General features: G+C 49.8%; 1 long non-coding RNA gene across 1 annotated transcript in view; it reads right to left on the bottom strand.

Annotated features, from left to right (window-relative positions):
* The window catches only part of LOC142470236 (uncharacterized), a 76,004-nt gene that overhangs the window by 9,798 nt on the left and 39,902 nt on the right, over nucleotides 1-26,304 (bottom strand). Inside the window, exon 3 of the long non-coding RNA XR_012789248.1 lies at nucleotides 1,649-1,723. This is a non-coding gene — a long non-coding RNA (uncharacterized LOC142470236). The remainder of the gene's footprint in view (nucleotides 1-1,648; nucleotides 1,724-26,304) is intronic.

Below are 26,304 nucleotides of genomic sequence, written 5' to 3'. Positions count from 1 at the left end.
AGTATAGGAGCTGGGTATCGGGGCTGAGTATAGGAGCTGGGTATCGGTGCTGAGTATAGGAGGGGGCTGATATAAGTGGTGTTAGGACAGGAATTATTTTAGGACCAATGGAGCAGCTCATAGGGGAGATGTTCTGGGACGCTTCACACTTCTAACCCGGTGGCAGCGCAGGGGTTAAATAATAGTATGTGCCTTCCCGGTCCCCCCTCCCTGTCACCTCCTCTGCATCGGTATACCCCGTATACTGACAGGTGCCGGCGTGCAGCGGGTCAGAGAATGATGGATGATCAGGTGGGAGAGGTTGGGCCCCCGGGGTCCCTGGCCTCGCTGCTCACCCGGTCTCCGTGTTCAGTCACTAAGTGACCTGTTGGCATCACGCCACGGTACAGAGCAGAACGCCTCCAACCGCCACACGTGGGAGCAGGAGCCAGAAGAGACGTGTAAAAAGCGTGTCTGCGTGTCGTGTGAACAATCCCTGCTGTGCACCGCAGTCTGCACACCTGCGCCCACCTGGGAGAGAGGTTAAGGGCAGCTCCCTGTGACCCCGAGCAAGGTCACTTTATTCAGTATGATCGGTGGCGGGTGACCGCAGCGTGATCGCAGTCACTTGTGGGCCAGTTTGCGGCTGGTCACTGCATCGGGCCGTATTACACACAGTCCTCTGTGGTTTAAGAAAAAGTAGCTATAGAGACCGGTCGTTTCAAGATATTCTAAAACGTTGAAACATTGTGGGGTAAAGTTCTTTGGATCTTAGCTCAATTAGAAATATCACGTGTGAGCACATTCGTATATCTCAGACAGGTCTGCAACCCTGCCCCATTATCGCTTAGCATACAATGCTTCCATTGCCGCTAGGGATTCTGGGTAGTGACATGCAAATGAGTACTCCGTGTCACCTTTTGCTTCATGTCCATTGTAACATGGGATCGCTATAAGCATAGGCCTGCCTCATTACACAGCTTTCAGCATAGCCTGGGTTAGAGAAGTGCAGAGCCAGTAACCCTATTCAGAGACAGCTTTTTCGATCCTTTGGGTCTCATCAGTGTGAGGCTTGCACAATGTTTATGCTCTGGGAATATGTCATTGTAGTGGTATTCCATATATCAATCTCCATATATCCCGCGGCGTACTTCCCTTTCTGCCGCTCGGAGGCTCAAGGGTGACCCCGTCCGCACTACCTTTGTGACATAATCACATCACGGCGTCATATGACGCCGCGCTGCGGTGTCGTTTGACGTCGGGACGCCATGACGACGCGACATTACAGGAGGGGTCCAGCTCTGGAAAAGGTAACGCACTCTCACACAAACGCATTTTCTCCCCACAACATTGTCGCCCTCCCCTAAAAAACGTCCGCCCTAGGTTATGGCCTAATGAGAAATGCACCGCTGCATGTATCTATATCTCCTTGTGCCTTGGACATCGAATGTTTAGGGATCTTTGTCCAGGATTTGATCAATAAAACAATGCGCGTTTCTAACACACAAATAGCACCGTATTCACCAAGAATTAATGAACAATTTACTGGGTGCAATATTAGCTCCGCGGTAATTCAATCAACCATAAAATAAGTGCTATCTCATAGAAAGAGGAGTTCAATAATTACCACTGGTGATGCAATGCAGGGGAAAGGGGAATATTAACTCACACTGTTCTATGACGGGGTTAAAGCTGCAGTTCAGCCAATATCCTGCATGTGTGGGTTTTTTTCCATAAATCAGTTCTGTAGTAAGAAAAAATACTTTTAGCATTTTCTGTTTTAAAAAAAACAACGTTGAAAGACCAATTTTCTTGTATTCTATTTTAACAAGCATGCTTGTTCCTATAGCAACGATTTACATTCCCCATTTTTAAAGATGTCGCCAAACTTTGCCGATCCATAGACGGAGAACGAATTGACCGGCAGCTATGCAGTTCTTTAGGTAATTAAGAGATTGCCCACATGAAACTATTGAAGTAAAAAAATAAATTAAAAAAAAACTCAACTGCAGCTTTAATAATACGATTTATTACAAAAAACCCTATGGCAGAAAAGGGAGTAACCTCGTGGACGACTCCCCTACCGATGCACAGAAGTGACCCCCAAGGCTTGACATACACTATAAACACCCTCAAAATAAAGAACCTAATAAAACATGCAGCTTTTATTAATAACCCGTTAGTAAGACAGTGTCAGGGGTAGCCAGCTCCAGTACTGAGATTTTCAGGATTTCCCTGCTTCAGCAGTGGCTCAATCAGTAGGTCAGTTGTTGACTGGCTAACTTCAGTCCTCAAGGGCCACCGACAGATCAGGGTTTACATATATCACTGCCTCAGCACGGGTGGCTCAATCAGTGGCTCAGTCGATTGTGCCACCTGTGCTGAAGCAGGGATATCCTTAAAACTTGACCAGTTGGTGGCCCTAGAGGACTGGAGTTGGCCTCACTTGCCCTAGATTGTCATGCCCAACCCAAAATTAGCTGCTCACCAAAGCCTACTAAGGGCGTAACATATTCCTAACACTACCTACCCCCCTTATATCATGCCTTACTTATGGCAGACATGGGGTTAACCCCAATCAGCCCCCCCCCCCCCCCCAGGAAGGCTGATTTCTGATAAACGTTACCCGTGCGGTAACATGCTGGTGTGTTACCTGTTACATATACTGTATTGCATTGGACTTTAGCGAGTCTCGCCTTAAATACTCTAATACTCTACAAGCCTCTAACATGCTTGGAAATCTTATCTGCCTGAGGCAAAGCTGCCCAACTGAGGTGTTCTAGATGGTCAGCGGTTATATTCTTACCTTGAATGTTCCCTGCACTTATTGTCATTTCCTGTAGAATAAGGAAGATCACTTGTGAGCACATTCACATGTCTTAGACAGGTCTGCAACCCTGCCTTTCACCATTATCACCTAGCATACAGTGCTGCCACTGCAGCAAGGGATTCTGGGAGCACACCGTGTCACCTTTGCCTAAAAACCATTTTTATATGGAACCCTTACAAGCTAACACACACACACTACAGCAGAGTAACTGGAAGACAGTAGAAGCTCTATAGGCCGCTATACCTACGCTCAGTGCAGGAGCACTAGAGCAGTCAGACACTGTATACTGTTTTATCCCAGATTATGTTACATATTTACACTGGATTTTTAAAAAAAAGTCATTTTTTTTTTATTGTGAGGATCATTTTGGCTTTGCCTTACAACATTTATACTCGTATTAAATAAACTCAATACACTATGAGAGGCGTGTGCGCTATGTCTCTTCTCAGACACACACTCACACTCACACAGCGCCCTGGAATTAATATGCAGTATTTGTTAAATAATATTTAATATTATTCTAATTAGCCAAAATATACATGTAAAAAATCATGTTCTAAAAATCGGCATATTTCCCCCAGGTTTCTGTACCAAACATGAAGAGGAAATGGTGATTTTTAGCACAGAAACGCTGTCAGAATGTGGCTTTTTGGGCATAGTGCGTTCGCTGGTTTGCCGCTCGGCAGGGAGAAACGCGCGTTGCTTTTATGTGTGCGCTGTAAATATAAAAAGCCCTCTCATTAGAAGCCCTGATGATGAATCTGAGTCATTTTCCTGTTAACTCCTCTCTCTAAGTTAAACAAATTGTTGTGGTTTGAGAGAGAAATGTTTCAGCTGTGGGAAAGTAATTGGCGAGTTTAAATGAATTACATCTGGGTTGGAACATTGCAGCCTCAAGCTTCCCAGGCGAAGGCTAGCGACAAAAACACGGACAACCCTGGGATGGTGTGAATAACGGGGACATTTTCACCCCAAAACAGATAACCCCATGCAAGCAGCAAAACATGAAATCTTATGGGTTTTTTTAAACAGTTCTGTAGTATTAGATAATATTTACTGTATTTCCCCCTTTTTTATTATTCAACGCTTAATGTCATTTTTAATTAGTTTTAAAGCATTCTTTGATTTCTATAGCGGGTGTTAGCACCCCCCCCCCCCCCCCCCGTGCAAGATCTTTGTAACACTTTCCAGGTTGGGATAATTGGTTGCCAAATTTCCCAGCAGTTTGTGCTCTAAACTGTAACAATAGATAATGGTACTTGAATAATATCAGGCTACATTGTAGCTGCTGAGTTACACTGACTGAAGCAGCCATTATGTTAATCACCCAATCAGGATTTTGACACATTTTTCAAACAGGAGCACCAAACGCTTGCCAGCTGAGGTAAGAATGTAGAATGATACATTGTCACATGCTTTACATATACAAATAAGAAAAGAAGATAAAAAAGGGGAATGTAGAATTGCTTCTAAAAGCTGCAGACCAAGCATGTGTGTGGTTTTTTTTTCCCAATAAATCAGTTCTGTTCTATGAGAAAATACTTGTATTTTTTTTAAATAACTCTGAATTAAATTTTTATGTATTATAATATAACAAGCATTTTTTGTTTCTATAGCAACCATTTACAAAGTCACATCCCCTTCCTCTTCTGAAACAGGGTCTGGCACACCCCTTTTTGAGCCCCGTCCTCTCTTTAGCTTTGAACCAATTGTATTTAGCGACTTACTGGTCACGTGATCTTCCTCACAGAACTTTGCATCTTTGGTCCTCTTCTGCTGCACTGACAACCAGGGAGGGGGGGTCTGCCGTGGTTGGTGTCCCGGGCCCGCTGGCTAGGGGGGCCCGGACAGTGCTGCACATTTCCACCGACCTCTGGCCAGGCCCTGCTGCCGTTCGCGGCCGGGATCCCGACTCTCAGCTGCCTATAAGCCTCTTCCTTTCTCTGCCCCACGCCGCCGAGCTTCCACTGCCGGCGCGCGACGGGGCTCTCTGATGTCAGCGCACGGCGCGCCGGAAGCTGGGTCAAGCTTACTTCCGGCGCGAAAGCCGGGGCCCGGCCACGACCAGAGGTCAAGGGAAATCTGAAGCGCCGGCCAGGCCCCCCAGCCAGCGGACCCCTGCAGACAACGGGCCTGGCCTGACCCAAGGTAAGTCTATTTTTATGTGTATTCGGGGGGCTTGGGGGTAATTTTCTATGTATTGGGGAGGTTTTTTTATTTATATGATGTGTGTATGTGTGTGTGTGTGTATCTACTATATATTTGTGAAAGCACTGTATGTCTGCGTCCCTAGCGGCAATCTCATTGGTCCCTTGGCCCGCCCGCCCCCGCACACCTCTCATTGGCCTGAGGCGGAGTGACGGGCCAAAGGACACACACACACACACACACTCTCACACACACACACACGTAGGGGGGGTGTTACCTACATTAGCGGGGCTCACAGTGTTAGCAGCACCCGCGTGCACCTCCTCCTCTCCCAGTGTCTCCCGCGCTTTCACCCCGCTCCCTCCCCTCCACCCCCTCCCCCGGCGCCGCTACAGTCAGCGGGACACACACACACACACAGGGGGACACACACACTATTATTACCCCTTCAGCGCCCCCCCCACCCAGTGTCAGCGGCCGTGCGAGACCCCCCTTCTATATCTCCCACCTCTCCCCCCCCCACACATATACATGCCCCCCCCTCCCCGGCGCTACAACTCACCCCTTCCCCGGCGGGGGAACAGCCAGTGGCCAGGCAGGCTGCCTCGCGGCGCCAAGTACCCAAGATGGCGGCACCCGGGACACAGCGGGGGAGCGGCCACAACACGCTGCCTCCCGCCTCAGATCCACGTGGGACCTGCCGGATGGGTGAGTGAGCGGCCTTCACCTCCCTTCCACCCCCCTTCACCTCCCCTCCACCCCCCCTTCACCTCCCCTCCATACCCCCCTTCACCTCCCCTCCACCCCCCCTCCCCTCCAGTGTCAGTGTCTCCCCGATACCCCCCCCCCCGGCGCCCTACAGTCAGCGGGGGAGCGAGCGAGCGCCCGGGACACAGCGGGGGAGCGGCCACAACACGCTGCCTCCCGCCTCAGATCCACGTGGGACCTGCCGGACGGGTGAGAGAGCGGCCTTCACCTCCCCTCACCCACCCCTCACCCCCGTTCACCTCCCCTCACCCCCTTTCACCTCCCCTCACTCCACTTCTCCTCCCTTCCACCCCCTTCACCCCCCATTTACCTCCCCCCCTTCACCTCCCCTCCACCCCCCCTTCACCTCCCCTCCACCCCCCCCTCTTCACCTCCCCTCCACCCCCCCCCTCTTCACCCCCCCTTCACCTCCCCATTCACCCCCCCCCTTCACCTCCCCTCCACCCCCCCCCTTTACCTCCCCTCCACCCCCCCCCTTCACCTCCCCTCCACCCCCCTTCACCTCCCTTCCACCCCCCCCTTCACCTCCCCTCCACCCCCCCCTTCACCTCCCCTCCACCCCCCTTCGCCTCCCTCACGCCTTCCCACCGCCTCCCCCACCCCTTCCCACCACCTCCCCCACCCCTTCCCACCAAGACCGTTGTCCAGGGTCAGTTTTAAAATTGTGCTGCCCACAGGCCCTTACTTTTTTGCCGCCCTGGCCTCTCGACGTCACGTGGCGACGCGTTTCCGTGACAACAGGATGCCATGTGACGTCATGTTTTCATGACCACGCGTCATTTGGTGCAGCGACGCCGCAGGCAGTGCCGTCTTAACGCATGGGCACGCTGGGCAGTTGCCCAGGGCCCCATGAGCATAGGGGCCCCACGCTAATCTATGCACAGACCAAAATTTAACACTAATGTTCCGATCCCCCACCTCAGCATTCAAACCTCCCGCTAACTCGGTAGAAGGAGAAAAATTACGACTTGTAGCAGAGAGTTGGCGGGGCCAAGTGCTTTGCCCGGGGGCCAATAATGCTGTTAAGACGGCCCTGGCCGCAGGAGGAGGTAAGAGACCTTTCCAGAGGCCCCCGTGCTCTCCCTTGGAAAGCAGTTTAATTGTTGTTGTGCCTCTGGAACGGCAGCACCGGCCCCCCTGAAATTCCCCCCCCCCAACTCCCCCATTTTGCTGTCTTAGGCCCAAGCATAGTAGGCCTATGCATAAATATGGGCCTGCATTGGTCTACTACCTCTAGAGAAGAAGCTTCACATTTTTAGTCTGCTCGGGGCGCCAATAATGTCTCGGTCCCGCCTTGCCCCTACATCTCACTAGCATGTGTTTAACGGCTTAATATAATGGGTAAGTCTCACTGTGACGGGAGGGGGTAACAAGCCTATCTAATAAAGGTTAAGCCCTCTGATTACACCTTAAACTGTGGGGTCTCTGGTAGCTACATAAGCACCATAAGCCAGGGACCAGGGATAATACATGTGGAAAATAAAGTGACCCCTGCTTTTTCCTGTTTTCATGTTCCTTTGGCCCTAGAACTGTGAGATTTCTTGTGTGTCAGTTTTAGGGGGGATATTTCGGAAGAAATGCAATTATTTTGTTTGCAGGAATTCGGGGGCCGAAGTTACCGGTAGTCCTTTAATTCTCCCCGGCGAGCAGGCATGATTTGCCGGTACGCGGGGTGAATTACACCGGGGCAACCCAGGGTCCTCCAGACTCCTGGATTTCAAGCCCAAATATCCCAAATCCATTTCCCTTATAAGTATAAGGTTTCCCAATGTGTATACTTTATTAAAGGGTATGTTATAATGTTTTAGACATTTTCTATAAGACTCTATACAGTCAGCTAGGGCATCGGCATTGATGCCAGCAGGTCTGTGTTGAGTCCGTAGTTCAAAGGGGAGACCGAATGTTGAGTGGTGTCAGGGTGCTAAGTGGACAGGTCAGGGCAGACTACTGAGTCCGGAGAACAGAGACCCGCTGTGGGGAGGACCCTCTGGTCTGCCAGGCGCAGTGGAGCCTGCCCTATAGGTGGCAATGGATTGACTGGGGAAAGCGGCAGGATGTTGGCGCGTTTCCCATTGGTCAATCCGTATGTCCCACGCACGGGGTATCCCGAGCCGGCTTGATACGCCCCCTCCTCTGACATCAGCCAATGTACGACCTCTTTCTATTGCTGGCGGGGAGGAATTCCCACCCTCTGATTGGTCGCCCCTCCTACCTCCATGCTGAACATAGAACAACGCAGGGTATGTAAGGAGAAGCCCCAATCGGAGAACGAGACCTTCCTGTGACTTGAGTCGATGAAGCTAGGGCGGGATTTTCAAAGTTGCTTTGTTCAACATAGCAAAGCAACCGGCTTCGTTTTGAAGCTAGAAAAGCCTGCCTCGCAGAGACTAAGTCCTGTCTTTTGCGGTCAAGTTCTACAAATCATTGCAGTAGCCGCGGTCAGGATTTCGTGCCGAAATCGGTTCCAGGAGATTCAGGACTATGTCTCGGTCAGGATTTTCTGATGGATTTCGGTCCAAGACGTTCGGAACAAGGTTCCGCTATGGGTAAGCTCTCACAAGCGGGCGCCCTGCACCAAGGAAAGGCTAGATCACAGACCCCACGAAGTGTGTATATTTTTGTATTTTGTGTTTCTGTGGTCTTTATCCAAATAAATCTCATTTTATTTCACTGTCTTGTTTTGCCTATTGACTGATCCCTAAAATATAAATGTGTTAAAAGGCCTGGTCTACCGTGACACTCACTCACTGGAAGGCTGTCTTGCTTAGGAGTATCTCACTGAAAGACTATCTCACTCAGGAGTAAGTTTCACTCACTCGAAGGCTGTCTCATTTATTACAACAGAAGACAGGGGTGCCCAATGCTACATCCAATTGACAAAACATATGTGGTAATAAGTATAAAGTTTAAATACTTCAATAATAATAATAATTACTTGTTTAGTTAGTTAAACCCTTTGGCCAAAGCGTCATAAGCCTGCATACCACGTCAAGGTATAACCAAATTAATGCAGGTCCTACACTACACTGTGAACCCTTCCTTTTACCTCTGTATGAGGGGAAAGAACCATAGCAGGTCCTGTTCTTGCAGCAAAGTGAAAAGACCTCCCAAGTTATAAAGGTGAGGAGGAGTGAGCTCTGGGGGTAGGTGCCACCTACCTCCATACAACTGTTGCAAGTCAGAAATTGATTAACACACACATTCCCAGATAGCTCAAACTCCTACACCCACCAAATCCTGAATATATATTTATGTCAAAAAGAGTGCTACTGAGCATGGCAAATGTATACAACAAAAGACAGGGGTGCCCAATGCTACATCCAATTGACAAAACATATATGGTAATAAGTATAAAGTTTAAATACTTCAATAATAATTACTTGGTTATTTTTATATATATATATATATATATATATACAGTGTTCGACAAACCTATACATTTGCTCGCCCCGGGCGAGTGGATTTAACCCCCGGGCGAGTAAAATTTGGCCCAAGCAGCACACGTTTGGTACTAGGTGGCAAGTAGATTTTTTTGTGATTTGTCAACCACTGTATATATATATACACACACACATTTGCCACGCTCATTACCACTCTTTTGGACATAAATATATATTCATGATGTGGTGGGTGTAGGAGTTTGAGCTAGCTGAGAATGTGTGTGTCTCATTTATTAGTAGTAAGTATCTTTCACTGGAAGGTTCTTACTCATCAGGAGAGTCTCAATCAATGGAAGGCGGTCTCACTCATTAGGAGACCATCTCACTCAGGAGTAAGTATCACTCATTGGAACTCTCTCACTCAGAGGTCACTCATACTTAGCGTCTGTGCCTCGGACAGATCGAGCCCTCAGACCTTTCATACAGGTAGCACACATCCTTAATGCTTTTCCACCTGAGCAGGACTTGCCTGTGTATAACCAGCCCCAGCTCTGCCTCAACGCACCCATAGGGATCTCCTTCTTCTCCGAGACAGGGACCACTGGTTTTAGGTCGCTCGACTCGTCCCCCGGCTCAGCTGAGCGATTCATCTCCCAGAACGCTTGCTGATAAAAATACCTATTTCTGGAAGCAGTTTCAGCGCAATTTAATGGCACCTTCCCTGGGTGCCCAGAGCCCAAGGCACATTACAATAAGCTGCATTTATCCTGTTAATTCCAAGTTGCCTTAGTTTACACATAAAGTAGCACTAGCAGTGCCACATTCCGTTAACCCCTTGCTGCCAGAGAGGCCTGCAGTGCTTTGTTTCTTCAGGGTTTTTTTGTGTCGTTCTTTACAATGGAGAAATATTTCAAGATGTTTTAGTACAAAGCTGGCTCTGCTGGCACTCAAAGTGTTAAAATTCTAAAATCTTATGTATTGTTTAAGGCAGTGGTTTTCAATCTTTTTTTGGTTAAGGAACCCTATATTTATATTGTGAAATTCTGAAGAACTCCAACCCTCTCTAATAGCGCGTCTGAGATCAGATGCTTTGTAAGGAACCCCAACCCTCTCTAATAGCGCGTCTGAGATCAGATGCATTGTAAGGAACCCCAACCCTCTCTAATAGCGCGTCTGAGATCAGATGCATTGTAAGGAACCCCAACCCTCTCTAATAGCGCGTCTGAGATCAGATGCTATTATTTATTTATTTATAAATAAAAATGTTTTACCAGGAAGTAATACATTGAGAGATACCTCTCGTTTTTCAAGTATGTCCTGGGCACAGAGTTATAAAAAATGCATGGTTACATTAAAAGAACAGGGTTATACAGTGAATTCACAGACATTTCATGGACAGATAGAGTTGGAAAATTGGGTACAAGGGATAAAGGGCTTATGAGTTTCAGATAGAAAGAGCAGCTTTAACATCAACCAACATCAGCAGCAAACGGCTCACACCCTTTGGCTGTGCCAAAGGCAGTGCGCCTTTGGGGCAACGCAGATGTAGGTTGGGCTGGGTGAGATGGAGTCTGATGCATCAGTGAACAAAAAGATCTTTCTTTGTGTCCCCTTGGCTCATTAACATTCCAGTGGGTGGGGTTGCCGATTCCACAAAGAACAAGATGCTTGGTAAGGAACCCCAACCCTCTCTAACAGCGCGTCTGAGATCAGAGGCATTGTAAATTCTTCTGTATTTGGTACATTTTTCAAATGATCTGAAAATTGCAAGGAAGCTTTTAGGGATCCCCAGGGAACCCAAAGACTCCTAGAAACCCTATTAGAAAAACCCTAGACTAACGAATGGTTTTTTTTCTGATCACAGTATTGTCATTAGCAAAACATTCTGTCCTGGTTTAGTAATTAACCCTTATAGGAAAACATCATGTACTGTACAGCAGGGCCCCGCTTCTCGGCGCTCCGCTTTTCGGCGATCCGCTGATACGGCGGCACCGAGAAGGGGGCCGCCATGTTGAATTTAAAATTGCATGCGCAGAACGGGCGGGTGCACCCGGCGCGCATGCGCAGACCGCCGGTTGCGCGCGCAGACCGCAGTTCGCACATGCGCAGAACGGCGAAAATGCCGGTTTGCGCATGCGCAGCACTGAAAATCGCTGGATCCGCTTTCCGGCGATTTTCACTATATGGCGGGCCTCTGGAACGGAACCCGCCGTATACCCGGGGCCCTGCTGTATATATACTCTCCAACTGTCCCTACTTAGCAGGCATTGTACAGTACCTATTTCTTATGCCCTGTACCAATTAAAACCACCTGTACATATTTCAGGGCCTGTGAGAGCTGCCTGCACCTCATTGGTTGAAATTAGGAACCTTCAGATAATTAAAGCAGATGGCTGATTTTATAAATGATTAGCGTTATAGGGAACTTATCATCACCCCTTCTATTTTATGTATACATTAGTATATACAAATAAATACTCCCTGACACAATAGCATCACGTTTTATCCTTCGTTAAAACAAAAATGACCATAAAGAAAAAGATATTATCCATTTCATGTGATACCAGAAGTGAATTATATCCATTGATTTGGAGAATTGTTGGCTTGCTGCCCAGCCATTGATTTTGTAATATGATTGGTTTTATTGGAGGGGAGGGGGGGATACAGAATATATTAACAGCTTCTAAATCATCGATCGCTAAAGCTCTATGGATAACTGTGAATAAAATCTTTTATTGAAAGGCAGTTGACATGTAAATAATAGGATAACCTAGTCCTTCCTGCTGCTTAGGCCTTAAACTGTCAAAGGGTTAAGTGTTACCAGTTTTATACATATCGCAGCCAAGTGAATTATTCATCAAGGAATCATCGGTGTTGGACAGAGCGTGTAGCACTCACTATTCTCTTACTCCCAATCAGATCACACAAGAGGTCAGTAAAATATCTGATTCGTTGTGATAGCGGAGATTTCCCAAATAAAAAAACACCCATCTCTTATAATCATGATCAAAGGGCCCGAGGGCTCGCAGTCTACAACAGGCAAAGGGCGCCCAGAACACCATGTTATTACCAAGCTTTCTGATGTTCCTCGTAAGCAGAGAGAAACACGGTACAAAAGCAATCCCCCAATTAACAGCACATCCATTTTCATCAGAGCATCTTCGGCAAAATCAATTCCATTGTTTTTCGAGGTCTCCCGGTAGCAGCGCTGTTCGGTGGAGATAACTTCTCCGGATACCTCTTGTAAGCACCTGGATAAAACATGTCTTTGGAGACCTAAGCTGGGGCCTACAGTGGAACATCATTGATATTCTGTACAGACCATGATCTGTATATAAACCAAGCACAGCCAACTTCTGCACAAGTCGCATGAGAAAGTGGTCCATGAAACGCACACCGGACGCATTATCAGTGATAGCCAAATTACTGGCAGGTCGGGAAGCCCATTAATTAAACAGCACGGTAATTATTTATAGATTCCACATATCGATGATAGAATTGTTACATATTCAATCTGCGGAAGTTTTCTCTGTAACGTAACTTGAGCTTTCACCTCGGTGGAAGTATAAGAATTTGTACCTGGAGTTTATTTAAAGAAACAGAATAAAATGTGATATATATTCTGGTAATGAGAACAGTAATGATGCAAACTCCACAACTAACTAATTGGTAGATTCCAATCCTTCCACAAAGTGTACCGAGCTTTCCAAACCTCACAGGTCTCTTATTCACGTGTACAGGACTTTCCAAACCTCACAGGTCTCTTTTTCACATGTACAGGGCTTTCCAAACCTCACAGGTCTCTTATTCACGTGTACAGGACTTTCCAAACCTCACAGGTCTCTTTTTCACATGTACAGGGCTTTCCAAACGTCACAGGTCTTTTCTTCACATCTACATTGATTTCCAAACCTCACAGGTCTGTTCTTCACGTGTACAGAGTTTACGAAACCTCACAGGTCTCTTCTTCACATGTACAGGGTTTTTCAAGATGACAGATTTCTTATGTACAGAAGTTTCCACACCTCACATGGACAAGATATGAACATTATATGAGTTATAGGAGCAGGCCCCCTGTGCCAAGCAACCATTTTCAGCTACGGGGACCGGAGAAGTTCCGAGGTTTAAATCTCCTTCAGACGAAACAATATGGCTGCCAAATCTGGGCCCAATAGGAAGCTGCAACATCATCGTGCTGGCTTCCTATTGGATGGCCATTTAAATCCCCTTTCAAAACCAGGAAGTAACTTCACCGGTTAGTATCTCAGGAATCGGGGGTCCCCAGAGCTGAACACGCGGCTCATCTCTAGAGGGCCCCTGGTGGGGGGGGTGGGAGGGGGGGGGGGTAAGACTGCTGATTGCAGAATAACTTAATAACTTAGAGAAGAGCTCTTCGTTCTCCTCTGGGTGTGGGGATGAAATTCTCTTACTGGCTGATCAAGGTTTCTGCCCCCAGGTGATAAGTAACAAGTGAATAGCCAGAGACTCATTTGCTGCAGCCTACCCGCCCGGAACCCAGAGTTCCAGAACGTTCTGCGAGAGTTTGGCCAGTCTGAGATTCTTCCCAGATAAAGTCAGAGATGTTATATACAGTCGCGCAGAACATTCATTTCAACACCGAACAGGAGTCGCTGCTCTTCCACTGAAATGGGGAACCCACCTTGGGACTCGCAATGCGCAAAACTGTTAAAATGCACAATTTGGGCCAGAAATAATGTGCCCATATTTACTTTGCATTCCAATGCCATTATAGCGGGTAAAAATCTCACGTGTGAGCACATTCACACGTCTCAGACAGGTCCGCAGCCCTGTCTTTCCCCATTATCTCTTAGCAAACATTGCTTCCCTTGTAGCCAGGGATTCTGGGTAATGACATGCAAATGAGCACAGTGAGTCACTGTTTGCTTCTTGTCTATTGTAACATGGGCCCCTATAAGCGTCTGCCTGCCGCATTACACAGCTTTTCAGCACAGCGGGGGTTACAGAAGTAGCTAACCTCACACTGAGCTCCAGAAGGTCCTGCCAGGAGGTCTCGAGACAACCCTTGGTTTCTAGATTAGCCCCCCCCCCCTCCCCGTTAGATTGCAGCCACACTGATGATCCACCTGTCATCTGCTGTATGATGCCCAAGAACCCAGCGACCAAGCCAAGTAGGATATGTACTATATACCCCCATCCAAACTGGAAGGACATCACCAGTACGGTCAGCTTAGCCTAGCCCGGCAACACCTCCCCCACCCTCTTCTATAAACTGGGTCACTGATCCAAGCTTACCACGTGAAATCTGACCACTGCCCGCTGATCCATCCTTACCACGTGCAATCTAACACTACACACCGTCCGCTGATCAATCCTCACCACGTTTAATCTAGCCACTACCCCTTGTCCACTGATCCATCCTTAGCAGGTGCAATCTGAACACTATCCACTAGCCGCTAAGGCAATGAAGGGGTTAAACCTCAATAGGTGGATGTTTGAACTGGGGCGCTCCCTGGGATGTGTGGCTAGAAAATAATTCAACGCCTAGGATGTATTAAATAATTTAAAAAAGTGTAGAAATTCTGTTGTGGTGTAAAAGAGTATAAAAAATGTATACTGGCCCTTTTGATGGTTTTTAGCTGCTGCTTGACCTTGAAGAAGGAAACCCCGAGTCCTTCTTATTGTTGCAATGGAAGTATGAAGATGGTCAGCGCAAACTCATGGACCTCACGATGTTGGTGGAACCGAATGGAGTTAAATAAAAGATGGAATAAAAGATGGAATAAAAAAAGAATAAAACACAGTATTAGTGCATACAACGATGTGTGTGGGGGTAATGGGGGGGGGGGGGGGCGGGGAGGGGGAGGGGGGACGAGGCAGGGAATGTGTGGGGGGTGGTGATAGTGGATTACTACTGGATAATACGGTTAATGAAACATGAACAAATAGTTTCAATGACTCACACGGGCTTGTGTGAGACTTCACCCTCAACGCTGACTGTTGTTCGTAAATGTAAACTCCTATACAGGAGTGACAATAAACATAAATCTCCCAGGGAACCTGACGAAGCTTATTGCGAAACGCGTTGTTCCCTGCCGGAGCTCATTGAGAGAGGGACCCAGCCACCCGCAGGACATCCGGTCTAGATCCTCCTTTCCGGTTCCACTGCCGGATGCGCCAGTGAGAGCACAAACGGAGGAAGAGATCTTGCCGGATCCAACCATGATGCTGGGCAACAAGAGTTGCCATTTAGTGTGAGTGTGTTTTTTGTTTTTTGTTTATTCACTGTGTATTTGCACTGTTTATTCCTGTCCATGCTTGTTTTTTCATGCTTTTACTGTCAACCAATAAAGACCTGTTTATATTACTAACCCTGGTTTTACACATACTTTGGTCTATGGGCGACGGGGAAAGGAGCCACTCACACACCACACCCATTGGGGACTGTTTGCTGAGACGTACCTGCATCACCTAAACAGGCTGACATCACCCACTGAGGGAACGAACTCACATTAGGCCGTGTGAGTTTTATGTTTATTGTCACTCCTGTATAGGAGTTTACATTTACGAACAACAGTCAGCGTTGAGGGTGAAGTCTCACACAAGCCCGTGTGAGTCATTGAAACTATTTGTTCATGTTTCATTAACCGTATTATCCAGTAGTAATCCACTATCACCACCCCCCACACATTCCCTGCCTCGTCCCCCCTCCCCCTCCCCACCCCCCCCCCCATTACCCCCACACACATCGTTGTATGCACTAATACTGTGTTTTATTCTATTTTATTCCATCTTTTATTCCATCTTTTATTTAACTCCATTCGGTTCCACCAACATCGTTAAACCTCAATAGCCTGTTTCTTGGGGCAGAGGGGGTGGATGAAGGGGGTAGTAGTCCCCGCAGCTCCCAATCTCCCGTGATCAGCGGGGCATACTCAGCAATCAAAAAACAAAATAGGAGCGCATGTAAATGAAACCAAGAGAAAATTAATACATATATTTTTATCAAGAAAAGTAATTCATCATACAAACATACATATATCATAAACTAGCTGAGAGACCCGGCGTTGCCCGGGATGTAAATGCGTAATAGGTAGTATTATTTATAAATTGTGGAACAATAGGTGACTGTTTGTTGTAAAGGTTGGATAATAATGTTGAAAAGAAAGATGGAAGAAAATGTAATACGATGTTGTATAAAAATGGTTTATTGTAAACACACCACAGTACAATGTATATTTTGGTGACATAAGTGATGTGAAAATGTGAGGCGTGTGTCCTGCTAGGGTGTGAGGCGGCGGGTGTGTGTTCAGTACGGGTGGCACGTGGGTAGTGAGTGCTGGCTGTGGGTCAGGGTCCTGCTAGGGTGTGAGGCGGCGGGTGTGTGGCGAGTGCGGGTGACAGCTGGTCAGTGATATTGTTGCGTAGGGGCAGGATGCGGCAGGTGTGTGTGGAGTGTGTGGGGTGGGTGAGAGGCGGCGGGTGTGTGTCGAGTGTGGCGGGTGTCTGTTGAGTGCGTGCGGCGGCTGTGTGGCGCAGGGGTGTGAGCGTGTTTGAGGCGGCGGGTGGGTGTTCAGTACGGGTGGCACGTGGGTAGTGAGTGCTGGCTGTGGGTCAGGGTCCTCCTAGGGTGTGAGGCGGCGGGTGTGTGGCGAGTGCGGGTGACAGCTGGTCAGTGATATTGTTGCGTAGGGGCAGGATGCGGCAGGTGTGTGTGGAGTGTGTGGGGTGGGTGAGAGGCGGCGGGTGTGTGTCGAGTGTGGCGGGTGTCTGTTGAGTGCGTGCGGCGGCTGTGTGGCGCAGGGGTGTGAGCGGTGGGCGGGTGAAAGGCAGAAGTGCGGGTGGGCGAAAGGCAGAGGCGGGAGGGCGGATGATAGGCGTTGAAGGAGGGGAGGTGAGGTCGGAGGGGTGGTGAGGGGAGGTGAAGGGGGGCGGAGGGGAGGTCGGAGGGGAGTTGGTGGGAAGGGGGGGGAGGTGGTGGGAGGTGGTGGGAAGGGGTGGAGGTGGTGGGAAGGGGGGGGGAAGGTGGGAGGTGGTGGGAGGTTGTAAGGGGGGAGTGAAGGGAAGGTGAAGGGGGTGAAGGTGGGGGTGGAGGGGGGGGTGAAGGTGGGGGTGGAGGGGGCGGTGAAGGTGGGGGTGGAGGGGAGGTGAAGCGGGGGTGGAGGGGAGGTGAAGGGGGGTTGAGGGGAGGTGAAGGGGGGGTGGAGGGGAGGTGAAGCGGGGGTGGAGGTTAAGTGAAGCGGGGGTGGAGGGGAGGTGAAGCGGGTGGAGGGGAGGTGAAGGGGGGTTGGAGGGGAGGTGCAGGGGGGTTGGAGGGGAGGTGGAGGGGAGGTGAAGCGGGGGTGGAGGGGAGGTGAAGCGGGGGTGGAGGGGAGGTGAAGCGGGGGTGGGGGGGAGGTGAAGCGGGGGTGGAGGGGGAGGTGAAGGGGGGGTGGAGGGGAGGTGAAGGGGGGTTGGAGGGGAGGTGAAGGGGGGTTGGAGGGAAGGTGAAGCGGGGGTGGAGGGGAGGTAAAGGGGGGGGTGGAGGGGATGTGAAGGGGGGGGTGGAGGGGAGGTGAAGGGGGGGGTGGAGGGGAGGTGAAGGGGGGGGTGGAGGGGAGGTGAAGGGGGGGTGGAGGGGAGGTGAAGGGGGGGGTGGAGGGGAGGTGAGGGGGGGTGAAGGGGGGGGTGGAGGGGAGGTGAAGCGGGGTTGGAGGGGAGGTGAAGGGGGTTGGAGGGGAGGTGAAGGGGGGGTGGAGGGGAGGTGAAGCGGGGGTGGAGGGGAGGTGAAGCGGGGGTGGAGGGGAGGTGAAGCAGGGGTGGAGGGGAGGTGAAGCGGGGGTGGAGGGGAGGTGAAGCGGAGGTGGGGGGGAGGTGAAGCGGGGTTGGAGGGGAGGTGAAGGGGGGGTGGAGGGGAGGTGAAGGGGGGGTGGAGGGGAGGTGAAGGGGGGGGTGGAGGGGAGGTGAAGGGGGGGGGTGGAGGGGAGGTGAAGGGGGGGGTGGAAGGGAGGTGAAGGGGGGGGTGGAGGGGAGGTGAAGTGGGGGGGGGGGTGGAGGGGAGGTGAAGCGGGGGTGGAGGGGAGGTGAAGCGGGGGTGGAGGGGAGGTGAAGCAGGGGTGGAGGGGAGGTGAAGGGGTGTTGGAGGGGAGGTGAAGGGGGGTTGAAGGGGGGGTGGAGGGGAGGTGAAGGGGGGGTGGAGGGGAGGTGAAGGGGGGGGTGGAGGGGAGGTGAACGGGGGGGGTGTGGAGGGGAGGTGAAGGGGGGGTGGGTGGAGGGGTGTGGGGGGGGTGGAGGGGTGTGGAGGGGGGGCGGTGGAGGGGGGGTGGAGGGGATGTGGAAGTGTAGTGAGGGGTGGGTGAGGGGAGGTGAAGGCCGCTCACTCACCCGTCCGGCCGCTCCCACGTGGATCTGAGGCGGGAGGCAGCGTGTTGTGGCCGCTCCCCCGCTGTGTCCCGGGCGCTCGCTCGCTCCGCTTCCCCACTGACTGTAGCGGCGCCGGGGGGGGGTGTATCGGGGAGACACTGACACTGGATCCGCTGACACTGGAGGGGAGGGGGGGTGAAGGGGGGTTGGAGGGGAGGTGAAGGGGGGTGGAGGGGAGGTGAGGTGAAGGCCGCTCACTCACCCATCCGGCAGGTCCCACGTGGATCATAGGCGGGAGGCAGCGTGTTGTGGCCGCTCCCCCGCTGTGTCCCTGGCGCGCGCTCGCTCCCCCGCTGACTGTAGTGGCGCCGGAGGGGGTGGAGGGGAAGTGAGTGAGGGGAGGTGAAGGCCGCTCCCTCACCCGTCCGGCAGCTCCCACGTGGAGGGGGGGGGGTGAAAGCGCGGGAAACAGGGAGAGGCGGAGCCTCCGGGACCGGTGGGGAAGAGAGCGGGAGATGTGCTGCTAACACTGTGAGCCCCGCTAATGTATGTAACCCCCCCCCCGTGTGTGTGTGTGACAGTGTGTGTGTGTGTGTGTGACAGTGTGTGTGTGTGTGTGTGTGTGTGACAGTGTGTGTGTGTGTGTGTGCGTGCGTGCGTGTGTGTGTGTGTGTGTGTGTGTGTGTGTGTGTGTGTGTGTGTGTCAGGCCAATGAGAGGTGTGCGGGGGCGGGCGGCCCAAGGAAGCAATCTCATTGGCCTGGCCCAAGGTCCAATGAGATTGCCGCTAGGGACACAGGGAGGGACACAGGGAGACACATACAGACCCGGACACATAGGACACTTTCAGAAATATATAGTAGATACATAATAAACCTTGTCAATAATGACACTAATAAATTGCACCCGAACTCTAGCCACATAGGAGTAAAGGGTGTATACACCCAAATGCACAAGTCCTAGTTGTAACAGGGAGGAAGAATTGCTAGGAAAGCAAGATGTCAAAGAAAAACAGACAGACGTCATTACTCAGCGACGAACGGCCGTGACGACGGTCAGTTTGTGTTGCTGTTGGAGCCCAGCCTGCCACGAGGAGCACACAGAAGATTTTTAGTGCCTAAGGTCTGTTTTTCTTTGACATCTTGCTTTCCTAGCACTTCTTCCTCCCTGTTACAACTAGGACTTGTGCATTTGGGTGTATACACCCTTTACTCCTATGTGGCTAGAGTTCTGGTGCAATTTATTAGTGTCATTATAGGCAAGGTTTATTATGTATTTATGATAGATGTATGTTTGTATGATGAATTACTTTTCTTAATAAAAATATATGTATTAATTTTGGCTTCTCTTGGTTTCATTTACATGCGCTCCTATTTTTGTTTTTTGGGTGGTTAGGCCTGTCTGGAAGGTTACAGGAGTAGTTATCCCCTTCATTGCCATAGCGGTGGGAACCGCAATTGTAATGAAGGGGGTTAACCAGTCCCGCTACCCCCCAGAAGGCATAAACACACACCCTTTTTTAACTAATGTAACATAGCACATGGTACAGAAACCAATGGGATTGTCTGCAATCCCATTGGCTCTAATACCATGTGATACGAGCCATGTGGTTTTAACGATGTGACGTACCTCCCTTGGAGACGACGTCACATCCTTTAAAAAAAAAAAAAAAAGGCACATGACACAGCGTCCAATCGGATTGGAGCGGTACCATCTGACCCTAAAACGTGACGTCACAGGCCCTATATAAGGCTTGTTCCATCTCATTTTAGCTCAAGAAGACGACGGGACAACATCCATTGTGGATTTAACATGGGGCTTTGGATTGAAAGAACAAATAAGATTAAAGACAAGAAGAAAATAATGACAGATGAAGATAGAAGAAGGTGAAAGAAAGAAGATTGTTTTACCTGATGCAGAGCTTCAAGGTGGATGGCGTTGGATTGCGGGTGATGACGTCGCGGGTCGAGCGCTTCCTGATACGCCGGGATTCGGAGGGTGAAGACTTCTAAGGCCTCGGCCATGTTTACCGCTTGCTGGCGGAATCGCGCTGAGGCGCGCTCCCGCTCAGCACTGAGCCCCTACAGCCGCAGTTAGAGCGGCTTTAGTAGGGGCTCGCCTGCGCTTCCGCAAGTGCGTGGCAGCGTAGGTCTTTAGGGAATTATAAAATTTTAAAATTCCCCTGACGGCGCACCAGGCAAGCAACCGCAAGGCCAGCACCTGCTTTCCCTGAGCCTCAGCGCGCCTCAGCACGATAGCGGTAAGCGTGTCCGAGGCCTAAAGGTAAGATAAATATTGAATGTATGTAAATGTCTTTTTTAAGGTTTTTTTATTCTATTTATTTATTTTTCTGTTTTTCATTGCCCAATGACTGCCAATGTATTAATCTGTGCAGGGTATCGATAAATACAGTGACAGGCAATTATTTGGGGGCAGGGAGGAGGGGGGCAAATGCTTGTTTTGTATTGATTGGTATATTTTCTATTTCTGTTTATTGTTTAGCTAAAATAGTTTTGCATTTGGCTGACTAAACTAATCGAGGCTACTAGAATTGCACGAATTTCAGAACCTGCCGATATGTGGCTAATCGCCGCTCACCTGGCGATTTTTTTTTGGATGGCTGCAAAAATGGGTGATTTATGCCTTTATCCCCCACTTATCGAGGCTTACAGAATTGCAGTATGCATTTGGGGTGAAAAAGCCTCGATAAGTGGGTTATCGAGGCTTATAGAATAGGCCCCTTAATATATTCTTTTTTTTTTTTAAATATATATTTTCACAGATACTTCTCTGATATTTGTATATTTAATTCACAAGATACAAACAATACACACCACTATATATATCTGAGGGTTGCCATACTCAAAGGTAATCTTAAAACACCGAAAGAGAGACGGTTGCATGAATACAAATGTATGCAACTGTTCGGGACACTTAGCAGTGGCCTAAACAGAGATCGAAATTTTATGAGTCATTACTGACACAAGTGAACTCTCTTCCCATGAGCGCTATAGGCCATGTCTGTACATACTGTGCTATATGTATGCACACACAGCTGTCTCTCACACATACTTATACTCCTTGTTTTTCCATCCCTATACACCAATAGGGACCACATAGTATCCACACACACTTTTAGTTATGCTACTAACTCTCACATTTCCACACCCACCCACACCATGTATATCCGCTCCCACTCCACACACACCTTTTGTAAAGCACTGTATATACTGTGGGCTCTCCATTCATGTTAATTCACACTGATACACATACACACTCTTTCATCACTTGCTTTCAGGAACCTTTTGACACCTTCAGCCATAAAACACATCCACACCGGGGGAAGGACCAGCACAGATAACATTCCAATAGACACTGTTTATAGTATAGCTTTTGCTTGCTTCATTCATTGTAACATCGCCGGAAGAAGAGATCAGTGTATCTCGAAAGCTCGCACAAATAAAAGCATTTCGTTAGCCACAGAACGGTATCATCTATTTATTTTTTGATTATATATATATATATATATATATATATATGTATGTTTATTTATTATTATTTTTTCAAACCACACGAATAGCAAAACAAGGGCGAGAGGGCGAGATCTGCACAGGAACAGCGGGCGAAGGGTGCGAGTCTCCTGATCCCCTTCCTTTTATACCCTCCCTCTATGTCCCGCCCCTCTACCTCTGACCTAACACTCCTAATTTTCCTTAACCCATTCGGTGCTGCCTCGGGCCTCCACTCCCACCTCCCCCCCTGCATCATGACCCCCCCCCCCCCTTCCTGAGGGGTACAGGGAGCTTCTAAAAAGCTGTCTGTGAGCAGGTTTACTGGCTCTTCACTTCTTTAACCCAGGCTGTGCTGAACAACTGTGTAATGCGGCAGGTACACGCTTATAGGGGTCTGTGTTACAATGGATAAGCAAAGAGTGACACTGCGTGCTCATTTGCATGCCATTACCCAGAATCCCTGGCTGCAGTGAAAGCATTGTATGCTCAGAGATAATGGGAAAGGCATTGCGGATCTATCTGGGACATTTGAATGTGCTCACACGTGGCATTTTTATTTGCTGTACATTGCACGGTGCAGGGGGGGTTTGTGGCACTTTTTCACTCACCGTAAATTACTTTGTGTCTTGTTAATGCAATGAGAAGAATTTTGACAGCGAATCACCAGCGAAACCACATTCATTGAATTGAATGAAATAGTGATCCTGGCCTGCTGCTGCTGTCCTGGCATTGAAAGGGTAAATCATGTGCTTTTATTTTTTAAAAGGTGAATTTGAATGTAAATTTTTTTTAAAGTGAAACTGTAGGTTTCGTGACGATCAGGACTCTCGCAAAGACCCCCTTGCCCCTGGAAAACATACATCTTCTCTCTCCGACCCACAGACCCGCGATACAACTACCGGACTCTTATCGTTAAGAGATTCTCTCCTCGTCGCTCAGATCTGTATTGTATCGGCTCTGAAACATCAAAGCCCGAACGTCTTCCCACATTCCGCGTGTGCGAGGGGAGGGGGAGGGGGAGGGCGCCTCTGCCTTTATTAAAGTTCCTAATGTGGATTCTTGTAATGAAAAATGCACAAAAGTAATATGTTTGATGAATAGGTAATAACACTTCGCAGCGGAGAGGGGGGGGGGAGACATTCATTTTGCGTTAGTATCTCGGAGCGCTGATGCGTCAGGCAGCCGTGTCTGGGTAACTTAGTTTAGCACATATAGCGGAGATTTCGGGGATACGGAAAAAGAAATAGGTGCGGTTAGATAGGTGGGCAAGTCCAGTCTTCAAGGGCCACTGACAGGTCAGCTTTTGGGATATCCCTGCTTCAGCGCAGGTAGCTCAATCAGTGATTTTCTACGGGAGATGGCGCTTTCCACTCCTGTGATCGCTGTACGCGATCTGGCATGCACAAGTGCGTTCCGTCAGCAGTCATGCAAAGGGTTAAGACATCTGGTTCCTAACCCTTTCACCGGTGACAATGCACGTACCCATGTAACCAGGGCGGGGGTGCGGGACTTCTTACCTTCTCTCCGGCATCTCCTCCTCCTCGTGTCTGTGACATCACGGCGTCACGTCATGGCAACGGGTCGCCATTGGACGCTGTGGTGCCAGGGCGACGCATCGTCGCTGTCAGAAGGAGTAGGAGGAGAAGCTGGAGAGAATCGGTTTCATTGTTGTAGGGAAGAGTGCGTGGCCTCTGTAAGCGCGGGGCTCAGTGCCACGTCACCGACGGAACCGTGGATGTAGCAGGCGTGAACGCCAAGCGTTGTGCGCGGCCAAGCTCAGCCCTCGAGCCACCAACAGGCCAGTTTTAAAGACTATCCCGGCTTCCAGACAGGTGGCTCAATAAGTGGCTCAGTCATTTTGATTGAGCCAGTCGTGCTGAAGCAGGGATATCCTTAAAACGTGGCCTGTTGGTGGCTCTTGAGGACTGAGCTTGGCCACCCCTGGTATATACTAGTGTAGCAGGGTCCCCCCTGGTCCCCCATACCCTCGCTGCTGCGGGGGCTCCCAGCGGCGTCGGAGGCAGGGCGCCGCCATCTTGGTTGTGTCGCGGAGGTTCACACATGCGCAGTAGCGATGCGGCGGCCATTTTGGTAAAGGAGAAGTGGCAGCAGAGGCGCTCCGTAGCGCAGGGACGGCCCACAGTCGCGCATGCGCAGGTAGGGCGATGCGGCGCCCATTACAGGGTTGCGCCGGCTCAGCGGAGAGTAGCGGCGGCCATTACAGATCGCGCACGCGGCCCCAATAGGAAAGAGGGCCATGGAGGACTACAGCCCCCAGAATGCTTAGAGGCAGACAGGCCACCTGACACCAGGGAGCCAATAGGGCTTACAGCTTTCCCTGAGAGGAAAGATACATTGTTGTGTGCTGCAGTGAGGAAGTCAGTGAGATTGAGGAGACAGAGGGGGAAGGAAGGGGGGCAGAGAGCTGCGAGCTTCTGCCCTAGGCCAGAAGTACCCCAGATACTGACGCTGTCATGCGCTTCTGTGTATAAAGGCAGATGCACCCTCAGGGTGTCTCCAGGCAATGTAGCTATGTGGGAGGGAGCTGTGCGTGGCCACTGAATTGACCTGTGCAGGGGGATGTCCTCTTACCTCTCCTGCACCGTTGGTCTGGGACATGCTCTCCTCCCCAGCTACTGCATGCCGCCGTCGGTGATTCCAACAGATACTGACGCTGTCAGAAGTATCCCAGGCTAGAGTTGAGGCCCTGACTCCCCACTAGTGAGGGTGGGTGGTCATAGGGACAGGCCCTTAGGTAAAGACCCTGTACAGTTCCTTAGTGCAGGGAGAGGTACCCCGTGCAGTTCCTTAGTGCAGGGACCAGTGATAGTGTTGCTGCATGTTCCTGTATGCTGGGTTGCTGATCCAGAAACTGTCCTTACGGTGGGACGTCCGGCGGGACCCCATCCCACGTGGAGGTACAGATCAGCGCTGGACCAAGCGGCGCCGGTAGACCCTTTGCGAAGACACCCAGGTGTAGAGACACCTGGGCAGGTATTTACAGCCTTCCACACGTGCAGCAACTTTACCTTGCTCCTCACATGTGACAGGCCTGTTCACACACTTGGGTGGGCTTGGACTCTCTGGACACGGGGTTGGGAAGGGGGTGTAAGGGTATAGCCCAGTTAGGGGCTAAGAAGGTTATAGCCGAGTTAGGGGCAAGGTTATAGCTGCCAGCTAGTGGTAGAGGGTGGCATATATACTGTTGTGTATTGCTGATGTATGTGTTATGTTATATTCTGCATATAGTAAAGATCGTTGCTATTTTACATCCAGTGTATGTGTTCATTTGTATGTGTCCTGCGAGGAACAACTCCGCTCTGCTGGGAGCCATCGCAGGTGGAGGCGCTGCACCATATAGTATTGTTCCAGACGATACACCCCAGGCTCTCGCTGGCGGAGGCTCAGGCCTCCTGTGAGCCTAACAGTTAAATCACCACACCTGGTAATACATATAGATTCTCCTCATATGCACCCTATCTGCGATTGGGGGGGAATATGTGTTACACTAATATATACATGAAGTAGAAGTAGTGATCTCCCCATAACCTGGAGTTCATGTCCCAAGGTCCGACAAGGAATCCGTCTGCTCCTCCTCCTCTTACCATGCACCTCCCGACTGGAACAACCTACCGGAGACTCAAAGCCGCCACCAGGCAAAGTTCTTTCAGGGCTTCAGCTGTCTCCCATTTTCATCCCGTCTGTAACTGTTACATACACCTATAATCATATGTTATCTCTAACTGTCCATGAAATGTCTGTAAATTGAATGTATAACCTAATTTAATGTAACCACATATTGTCACCATATCTCTGTGCGCAGGACATGCGTGAAAACGAGCGGTAACTCTCTATGTACTGTAAAACAAATATATATATTCACCGCGCTTCTCCGTGTAGGGAGCATGCTGCTGGTGAAAAGATTGGCCACATATATGTGAAAAAACAGAAAGTGAATCATTTAGCAGAGGGACCTGCTCCTGAGACTTACCTTGACGTTATTGGTCAGAGGATGTATTTGGTCAGAGGATGTAACCAAAAGTCTCCTTGGTCTTGCAGACTTAGGCTGCGTGCCCCCGTGCCGCTGACCGCGCTCATGCTTGAGCGTAGTGACGTCACCAACTCTCCAAGCATGAGCGTTCGGCTGTCCGGCAACTTTTTATAAGAGAGCGTACGTGCACGGGCGCGCCTCGTGAGCGTGGCCAGACAGATTAAAATTGATTGTGCTGACCGCGTTGAGCGCCAAGCGCGGTCAGCGGCAGCGTAGGCGCAGCCTTAGGTTTCACTATGTATATTTATTTCCCTATTTATTGTTAGCCCGAGAAGCGCAGGGATTCACTCTCTGTTTTTTCTCAATGTACTATATT

This window comes from Ascaphus truei, chromosome 19 (assembly GCF_040206685.1).
Source record: "Ascaphus truei isolate aAscTru1 chromosome 19, aAscTru1.hap1, whole genome shotgun sequence".
Taxonomy (NCBI): domain Eukaryota; kingdom Metazoa; phylum Chordata; class Amphibia; order Anura; family Ascaphidae; genus Ascaphus; species Ascaphus truei.
This window is presented reverse-complemented; position numbering and strand designations above follow the sequence as displayed.